This window comes from Grammomys surdaster, unplaced genomic scaffold (genome assembly GCF_004785775.1).
Source record: "Grammomys surdaster isolate TR1022 unplaced genomic scaffold, NIH_TR_1.0 146, whole genome shotgun sequence".
In the NCBI taxonomy this organism is placed as follows: Eukaryota; Metazoa; Chordata; class Mammalia; order Rodentia; family Muridae; genus Grammomys; species Grammomys surdaster.
Window position 1 is genome coordinate 2,769,801 of NW_021604604.1, and position 9,406 is coordinate 2,779,206.

The 9,406-nt window shown below is 41.5% G+C and overlaps 1 pseudogene; it reads left to right on the plus strand.

The window, feature by feature from the left end:
• Positions 1-4,769: 4,769 nt before the first annotated feature.
• Positions 4,770-6,241, plus strand: LOC114618960 (annotated as a pseudogene).
• The last annotated feature ends 3,165 nt before the right edge of the window (positions 6,242-9,406 follow it).

Sequence of the window (9,406 nt, forward strand, 5' to 3'; positions counted from 1 at the left end):
TTTCTCCTCCTTCCTCTTTCCTTTCTTGGGGATCTAGAATTGTTTGTGTGGTATATCTGTACACCATGACTGTAAGCCATCATGTGGGTGTTGAGAACTGAACCTAGGTCCTCTGTAAGAGCAGCCTGTGCCCTTAACCACTGAGCCATCCCTCCAGTCCTTAGTTTTATTTTAGAACACATGGCTTTCAGTTTGTCATCTGACTTAAACTTCCTAGAGCAGAACACAGAAATCGATTTAAATAAGAGACTTCACTCAGTCTGGTCTTATTATTCCCATTCTCTATTGTAAGCCACCTGTGATGGCTATTCATGACTGTCAATTTGACTACATCTGGAATTAACTAAAAACAAAACAGCTGGGTGCACCTGCAAGGGATGTTTTCTTTATGATTTAATTAAGAAATCGGAAGACCCACTTTTAATCCCGATCTTTTGAGGCAGAAAGACACACCTTTGATTTGGGTCACACCTTCTGCTGGCAGCCTATATAACAATGGTCTTCAACCTTCAACTTTTTAATACAGTCCTTCATGTTGTGGTGACCCTCAACCATAAAAATTCTTTTGTTGTCACTTTATAACTGTAATTTGGCTACTGTTATGAATAATAATGTAAATATCTGTGCTTTCCAATGGTCTTAGGTGATCTCTGTGAAAGAGACCCACGGGGGTCTTGAGCCACAGGGTGAGAACCACGGCTATGTAACGACATGGAAGAGGGAAGTTTGCTCTTTTCCTGCTTGCTCTTCTGTCTCTCTGTCCCTGTCTCTCTCTGTCTCTCTCTGTCTCTCTGTCTCTGTCTCTCTGTCTCTGTCTCTCTGTCTCTGTCTCTCTCTCTCTCTCTCTCTCTTTCTCTCTCTCATTAATTTTTTACACTCTTCAGGCAGGAAAAACTGTAGGTCAAGGTTTTTGTGTCTGGGTTGGTGTCCCAGTCCCTGCACTTGAGGCCTTGCCTGGTTACTGAAGATGACTAGGTCAGGCTCCACTTCCCCCATCATTATGATTTTTGCAAGGGTCACTCTCAAAGGTTCCCTGCAGTTTCCATTTTATTAGTTGCCTACCTCACCCCTGAAATGCATTCCCCCAGTTCCAGTCATTTCTTCCAGTATTTTCTCCTCCCTGCTACCTGATCCCTTCTACCCTCAACTCCCATTAAAATTTTCTATTTTCTTTCTTCTTCCCAGGGAGATCCTTGCATCCTACACTAAGCAAGCCTTGTTATTTAGCCAGTCTGGGTCTGTGGATTGTAGGATGACTATCCTTTACTTTACAGCTAATATCCACTTGTGTGGCAGAAATTTCCCTGCCCAACCTATTTGCAGCGGGAGGCCTATGATTGGAAAGGGAAAAGTGCGGCAGCGCTAAGGGAGGCAGAGACAGGAAGACAGAGAGAAACGAGGAGGGAGAGAGAAATGTGGTGAAGATGGAAGCTGATGTTAACGAGTGCCTTTGGCAGAGATGATATAAAAAGTTTAGGATAGATGGGATAACTTGTCTAATCTGTACTGGGTATTGTAATATCTACTGCAAGGATGGCGGTTATTGTCTGGGGTTAAGCCAAGGGCCATAGGGGTGGCAGACTTGACCCAGCGGCCATGCCTCCAGCCGTGCAGCAGATCGATGCCATTGAGGCGGCCAGCCCATGACAGACTCCAGTGAGGGAACAGAGCTGGGAGCCAGCGGCCGTTCTTTTCTAGTACCTCCCACTACACACTTGTAAGTGAGTAAATACCACATTTGTCATTTGCTTTACCCATTCTTCAGTTGTGGGACATCTAGGTTGTTTCCAGTTCTGGCTATTATGAATAAGCTGCTATGAACATAATTGAGTGTCCTTGTAGTAGAACGGAGCACCCTTTGAGTATATGCAGTGCCTGCGTTTAAATAAGACAAATGTATTTGAATATCTTGATTTACCAATTGTGAGAGGTAACAGACTTGGTGACTCTATATACAAAACCTTTGACAATTTGTGGAACAATAAGGAAAACAGTGATGCTGGATGGTTCCTCTTGGTATCTTTGGATAAACTGACAAAGGAACCAAATGAGCTCTATGGTAAAATGAACCACCTTTTAGGATGTCAGAATACAGTGAAGGACAACAATGAGCTAAGTGAGAAACTTGACAAGTGCTAGATGCACATCACAGTCTAAAGGTGTCCGTTTCCTGGAAGAGAATCTTCTCTCCAGCAGCCACAGAGCTCAAGTTGTGAAAACCAAACTGAAGCCTTCATTATAAATCTGGCTGAATTACAGGGAAAACCCAAGTTCCAGCCTTGGGGAGTGTCAGCAGATTAAGTAAGGACATTGATACGTAAGGAACTGGATTGTGTTACTTGGGATGGAGATGTTTGGGAGGAACCTATTGAAGTTGAGAAATTTGAACCCTTAGATTCTCAAGGGCTCATCTCTTACAAGGAAGCAGTTTTAGTGGAAACCAAACATTTGATAATGGGCTACGAAGTTACCATGTGACCTGAGCTACCCACCATGAGTTTGGGTAATACCTGACTCACCAAATCATGAAGTAGGACATTCTCAGCAGCAATCCATTATCAAATGGAAGGTGTGTGTGTGTGTGTGTGTGTGTGTGTGTGTGTGTGTGTGTGTATGATTGGGTGTGAGCAGGTCCTGAGTGCACAAGAAAGTTACATGAAGAGGTAAAAAGTTACCCAAATGCCTATAGTAGCTACTCCCATTGCACTGCCTTCTGTTGCCAATCATGCACACATAGCCTTATGGGTTGTACCCTATGATCATTTGACTGAAGCAGAGAAGACTAGGGACTGGTTTACTGATGGCTCTGCACATTATGCAGGCATCATCCAGAGGTGGACAGCTGCAACATTGCACCATATTTCTGGGTCAACCCTGCAAGATGCTGGTGAACGGAAATCTTCACAATGGGCAGATCTTTGTAAAACACATGGTCATATTTTTCTGGAAGGAGAAATGAACATATGTGTGATTGTTCACTGCTTCATGGGCTCTAGCCAACAGATTAGCTGCATGGTCAGGGACTTGGAAAGAGCTTGATTAGAAAATTAGTGAGAGAGACATTTAGGGAAGAAATATGTGGATAGAGCTTTGCAAATGGGTGGAAAATGTGAAGATACTGTATTCCATGAAAATGCTTATCAAAAAGTGACTTCAGCAGAAAGAAGCTCAGTAATTAAGTAGATAAGATGACCTATTCTGGGGACAGTTAACCTCTTTCTACAGCCATCAATGTCATTGCTGAGTCAGCCCCTAATTAAAGTATGGTGGCAGAGATAGAGGTTATGTATGTCCTTGATAGCATGGACTTCCCCTCACCAAGGCAGATCTGGCCACAGCTGGTGCTAACCACAGAGGCTAACACTGAACCCCAGATACAGCACCATTCCTTGGATTCATCAGTCAGTGACCTGGAGGAAAGCTGACAACACTGGACCTATTGCTTACCTCTTCATCCTTACTGGAGTAGATATTTATTCTGGTTATGGATTTGTCTTTCTCTTACATAATGCTTCTGCCAAAAGCATCATCCATGGACTTATAGAATGCCCTATCTGCTGTCCCGGTATTCTATACAGCATTGCTCTGAACAAGAAATTGACTTTAAAGCCAGAGAACTGAGATGGTGGGCACACAATTATGGAATCCAGTGATCTTTCCCTGTTGCTTACCATCTTGAAGCAGCTGGTCCAACAGAAAGGTAGAATGGCCTTTTAAAAATAGAATTACAGGGCCAATTATGTAGCAGCATCCTGGAGGGTTGGGGCAGGGTTCTTCAGAAGGAGATATATGCTTTGAATTAGTATCCAGTATATGGTATAATTTTGCCTCAGCTGAGATCAATGGTTTCAGGAATCAAGGGGTGCAACATGAAGTGGTTCCACTTCCTATCACCACTAGGGACTCACTAGAAACATTTTTGCTTCCTGTTCCTGTGACCTTAAGTTCTGCTGGCCTGGATGTTTGAGTTCGAGAGTGGGAAGCATTCTTGACAAGGAGACACAATAAATAGTCCATTGAACTGGAATCTCAGACTCCCCCCTGGCCACATTGGGCTTCTGATACTCTTAAGCCAATAGGCTAAGAAAGGAATAACAGTGCTAGGAGGACTGATTGATCCAGATCATGAAGGGGAAACTGGATTGCTTCTTTGACAAGAAAGATTATGTCTGGAGTACAGGAGACTCCTTAGAGCATCTCTTGGTCTTACTATGTCCTGTGATTAGAGTCAATGGGAAACTATAACAGCTTAATCCAGGCAGAATGGCCAATGGCCTAATCCAGGCAGGATGAGAAGGGCACAGACCTGTTAGTGATGAAGGTATGAGTCCCTCCTCCAGGAAAAGAGCCAAGACCAGCTGGAGTGCTTGCAAAGGGTGAAAGAAATACAGAATGGGTAGTAGAGGAAGGTAGCTATAAATACCAGCTAAAGTCATGTGATCAGTTACAGATATGAGCACTATAACTGACATGTTTCTATCATTATTTATTAAGAATGTGTTTGTACAGTTATTTGTGCTTTCTTTTCTCAGTTTCTTTATCATGTAATGTAACATTAAGAGAGTTTATCAGTGATTATCATATTTAAGTTTGAGATGCTAAAATCATGTCACTGTATTGGATAGTTTTATGTCAACTTGACATAAGCTAAAGTCATCTGAGAGGTGGGAAACTCAATTAAGAATTACATCAACCACCTAAGAGTCACGCTGTAAGAAGCAACACCTCATTGTCTCCACCATATGCCCCGTGGCCACAAAGAAGCAACCATGAGTGAGTGCATCTCCATCCATGTTGGCCAGGCTAGTGTCCAGATTAGCAATGCCTGCTGGGATCTCTACTGCCTAGAACATAGCATTTATCCTGATGGTCAGAAGTCAAGTGACAAGACCATTGGGCAACGATCTGACTCCTTCAACACCTTCTTCAGTGAGACAGGTGCTGGCAAGCATTTACCCCAGGCAATGTTCATAGACGTGGAGTCCACAGTTATTGATGAAGTTTGTATTGGTACCTACCGTCAGCTTTTCTACCCTGAGCAGCTCATCACAGGCAAGGAAGATGCTGCCAGTATCTATGCCCATGATCACTACACCATTGGCAAGGAGATCATTGATTTTATCTTGGACAGAATTTGAAAAAATGGTGATCAATGCATGGATCTTCAGTGTTTCTTGGTTTCCCACATCTTTGGCAGGGGAACTGGCTCTAGGTTCACCTCTCTGCTGATGGAGGGGTTCTCTGTTGATTATGGAAAGAAGTCCAAGCTGGAATTCTCCATTTACTGAGCCCCCCACAAGTTTCTACCTTTATGGTTGAGCCCTACAATTCTATCCTCATCACCTACACTAGCTTGGAGCATTGATTTTGCCTTCATGGTAGACAATGAGGCCATCTATGACATCTATAATAGAAACCTTAACACTGAGTGCCCAACCTACACTAACATAAACAGGTTGATAGGTCAATGTGTCTTACCTGCTTTCCTCAGATTTGATGAAACCCTGAATGTTGATCTGACAAAATTCCAGATCAATCTTGTGCACTACCCTCAAATTCACTTCCCTCTTGCCACCTATGACCCTGTCATCTCTGTTGACAAAGCCTACCACGAGGAACTTTCTGTAGCAGAGATCAGCAGTACCAACGAAAAAAGTGGTAAAATGTGACCTTAGCCATAGTAAATGCATAGCTTGCTGCCTGTTGTACCATGGTGATATGATTCCCAAAGATGTCAGTGATGCCATTGCAACCATCAAGACCAAGCATATCATATAGTTTATAGACTAGTACCTCACTGGCTTCAGGATTGGCATTACCAGACTCCCACTGTGGTACCTGATAGCAACCTGGCCAAGGGCCAGAGAACTGTGTAGATGCTGAGCATCACCATAGCCATTGCTGAGATCTGGGCTTGTCCAGATCACAAGTTTGATGTGATATATACCAAGCATGCCTTTGTACAATGATATGCAGACAAGGGCATGGAGGATGGGAGTTCTCTGAGGCCTGTGAGGACATGTCTGCCCTAGAGAAGAATTATGAGGAGGTTGGTGTGGATTCTGTTGAAATTGAGGATGAGGAAGAAGGAGATGATACTAAATTGAATGGTACAAAGGTGTTGCTTTCACAAGGAAGTTTATTCTGTCCCAACATGGAAAACTATACTCTGATCAATAAATTTGTATGTGGCAATGTGTGTTTCCATACAACTTATGACTTATGCTTTAAATATAAATGATTTGTCATAGACAAATCTGTCCACTTCACTGATGTATTGTAATAAATTACTCCCTGCCTTAAAAAGGAAGGAAGGAAAGAATGAAGGAAGGAAGGAAGGAAGGAAGGAGGGGAGGGAGGAAGGAAGGAAGGAAGGAAGGAAGGAAGGAAGGAAGGAAGGAAGAAAATGCGATCATAAGATCAGACTGTAGACAAGCCTGTAGGGCATTTTTTTAGTTACTGACTGATGGGGTAGGGCTTAGCCCATTGTACATGATGTCATCCCCTGGCTGTTGGTCATGGGTTCTATAAGAAAGCAGACTAAGCAAGCCATGAGAAGCAAGCCATTAAGCAGCACTCCTCTGTGGCTTCTACATCAGCTACATGTGCTCCAGGTTCCTGCCCTGTTTGAGTTCCTGTCCTCCCTTCCTTTAATGATGAACAGAGATGTGAAACTAAACAAATGAATGAACAATCAAACAAAAAAACAAAAAAAACAAAAACAGAAAACAAAACATATTAACACACCTTTCCTCCCCAAGTTGCTTTTGGTCATGGTGTTTCATTATAGCAATCACAATCCTAACTAAGACAGTCTCTCAAGGGACCTTGCTACCTATTCTAAAATTTATAATGTGCCTGAGGTTATACAAGGGATAGTTATATAATGTAATGTTAGGTATAATTATGACCTAGACAAATATAATGTGTTTGCCATTGTACATGTGATAGTTATATCATGTTAGATGTAATTATGATGTGGTTATTGTTTTCATTTGGAAATTAAGCATAACATAAGGAGATATAATTGTGTGTCAAGATGACAAGGGGTGGGGTGACTTGTGACTGCTATTCTTGGTTGTGAGCTTCACTACCTCTGGAATTAACCAAAATCCAAGTGGCTGGATACATCTGTGAGATGATTTTCTTAATATAATTGTTTGCAGTAGGAAGATCCAATGTTAATGTGGATCATTTGAGGTGGGGAGATCCACTTTTAATCTCAGCCACACTTCTGTTGGTAGCCTATATAAAGGATATGGAAGAAGGAAGCTTGTTTCTTATCTGCTTGTTCACACTGTGGCAAATCTATTTTTTCATGGCATTACAGCCTAGTTCTTTGAGATTCTGGTATAGACTGAAGATCAGTTGAGACATCCAGCCTTGTGGCCTGAACAACTACTAGATTCTTGGACCTTTCATTAGTAGACAACATTGTTGGACTAGCTGGACCACCGCCTGTAAAGCCATTCTAATAAATCCCTGTGTGTATGTTCATCCTGTAAGTTCTGCTCCTCTAGAAAACTCTAATTCATACACCACCTTTAAGTTCTCTATTACTTGAATAACTTTTTAAAAAATTAAAATTATAATAGCCCTGGCAAGACTCTGGAAATGTGACAGTAGCAAATATTAGATTGCATATTAGTGAGTGCTTTGAATTTTGTGTTTCACAGCCACTTTGGGTGCAAAGGGAAGAGAAGGAACAGAAAACACGGAAAAATTCTATTCCAGAGAACATAGTAGTTATCTTATCTAATATTGCAATATAGTCACAAGAAAGTATTATTAATGACTTTCCAGTTAATCTTCGAATTCATTATTCATTATTCAACGGCTAAAGCTGAGATTAGACCATCCTTGTAAATGAACTTTTCCTTTTCACTAATTGGTAAACTGTCTCTACAGAAGTATATGCTGATGTGTGTTGTTCCTATTGCGAACATTTCACATCTTTTCTTTCCCTCTCCCTATGTTGGTACCTATTTTTTGCTATTAGCATTATGTATTATTATTTTCTATACTTCTGGCAAAAGAGTAAAAAGAAACTTCGGGAACCACTATAGAAGTGCTCCTGCGGCTGATGTATCACAGTTTGGGCCACTTCCTACAGCTAGTCTCCTGCTTTATTCATTCCTGAGCTTTTCCAATCCACATTGCTTTAATATTAGGAAGTCACAAAGTCTTTATTAGTTTCATTTTTTTATCTATTTAAACAGTATGCAAACCTTATGGACTCCTGAACCAACTGGCATTGAAGTAGAGGGGATGTTCTAATTCCATCCTATTACTAGGACAAACATCATAACTGGAAACAACTCAGAGGAGGAATGGGTTTATTTCATATTTATACATCACAGTCCATCAGTGAGGAAAGTTGAGACATGAAAACAATCAGTCATTTGAAGACAGTCCTGTTATCTATTTCACACAGTATTAATCCTGACCAAAGAACTCACTCACAACCAGAAAATTATAGTAGAAACCATAAAGAAATCAGCTTGATGGTGCACATAGTGTCATGCTTAGCTTTATTAAGAAGTCCAGAACCACCTCCTCCAAGGAATGATGTCATCCTTAGTGGGTTGGGGGGGTGTCTCTCTATCAATTAACAATGAAGACAGTTTCCATAGAGACAGTCCTACAGATCAATTCAATCTAGGCGATTCTTCCATGAGAGTCTACTCTCTCACGACAATAGGCTGTGTCAAGTTGATAGTTAAAGCTAACTAGGACAGAGGGTTATTGCCATTGTCACATGCATATATTGTAGCAGCCACCATAACAAGCTTTCTTGATCTAATATTTTTGGTACTCAGCTGAAAGAGAGCCTGACTCACAAAAGGGCACACAGCTCAGAAAGTGGCACAGCATGGTATTGTAAAACCATTTCTATCTTAAGTCAAGAATCAAAGAGTAAGACAATGGGTCCCATATTCTCCATCAAAGGTATACTTCCGATAATCTGGGTACTTCCCAATAGGCACCAGGTTCTGAAGACAGCCACCTTCCAAGGATACCACAGTGGGATCAAACCTTAACATGTGGGCCTTTGGGAGCCACTCCAGACACAAATTACAGCAACAGGTTCATGCAACAGCTTCAGTATCACATCCTTGTGGTTCTATCTGCAGATGTCTATCTATTGGAAATATACAAGAGTCTAGGCAGTGAGTTGAAATGTCTTTAAACTGAAAAAAGAGAAGAGTGTTCAGGAAAGATCAAACTAAGATAAATAAATCACCCTCTACAAAGCACCTCTACAGAATATGGGGCACATAAAGGAAAGAAACTAACTGAGAAAGTGCTGTGAAATCAGGGAAATGATTTCCATTTCCTTTTCCCAAGTGCCACTGAAAAGTCTTGTTCTCTTCACACATTAGAGGATGGTGTGAATGGAGAAGCA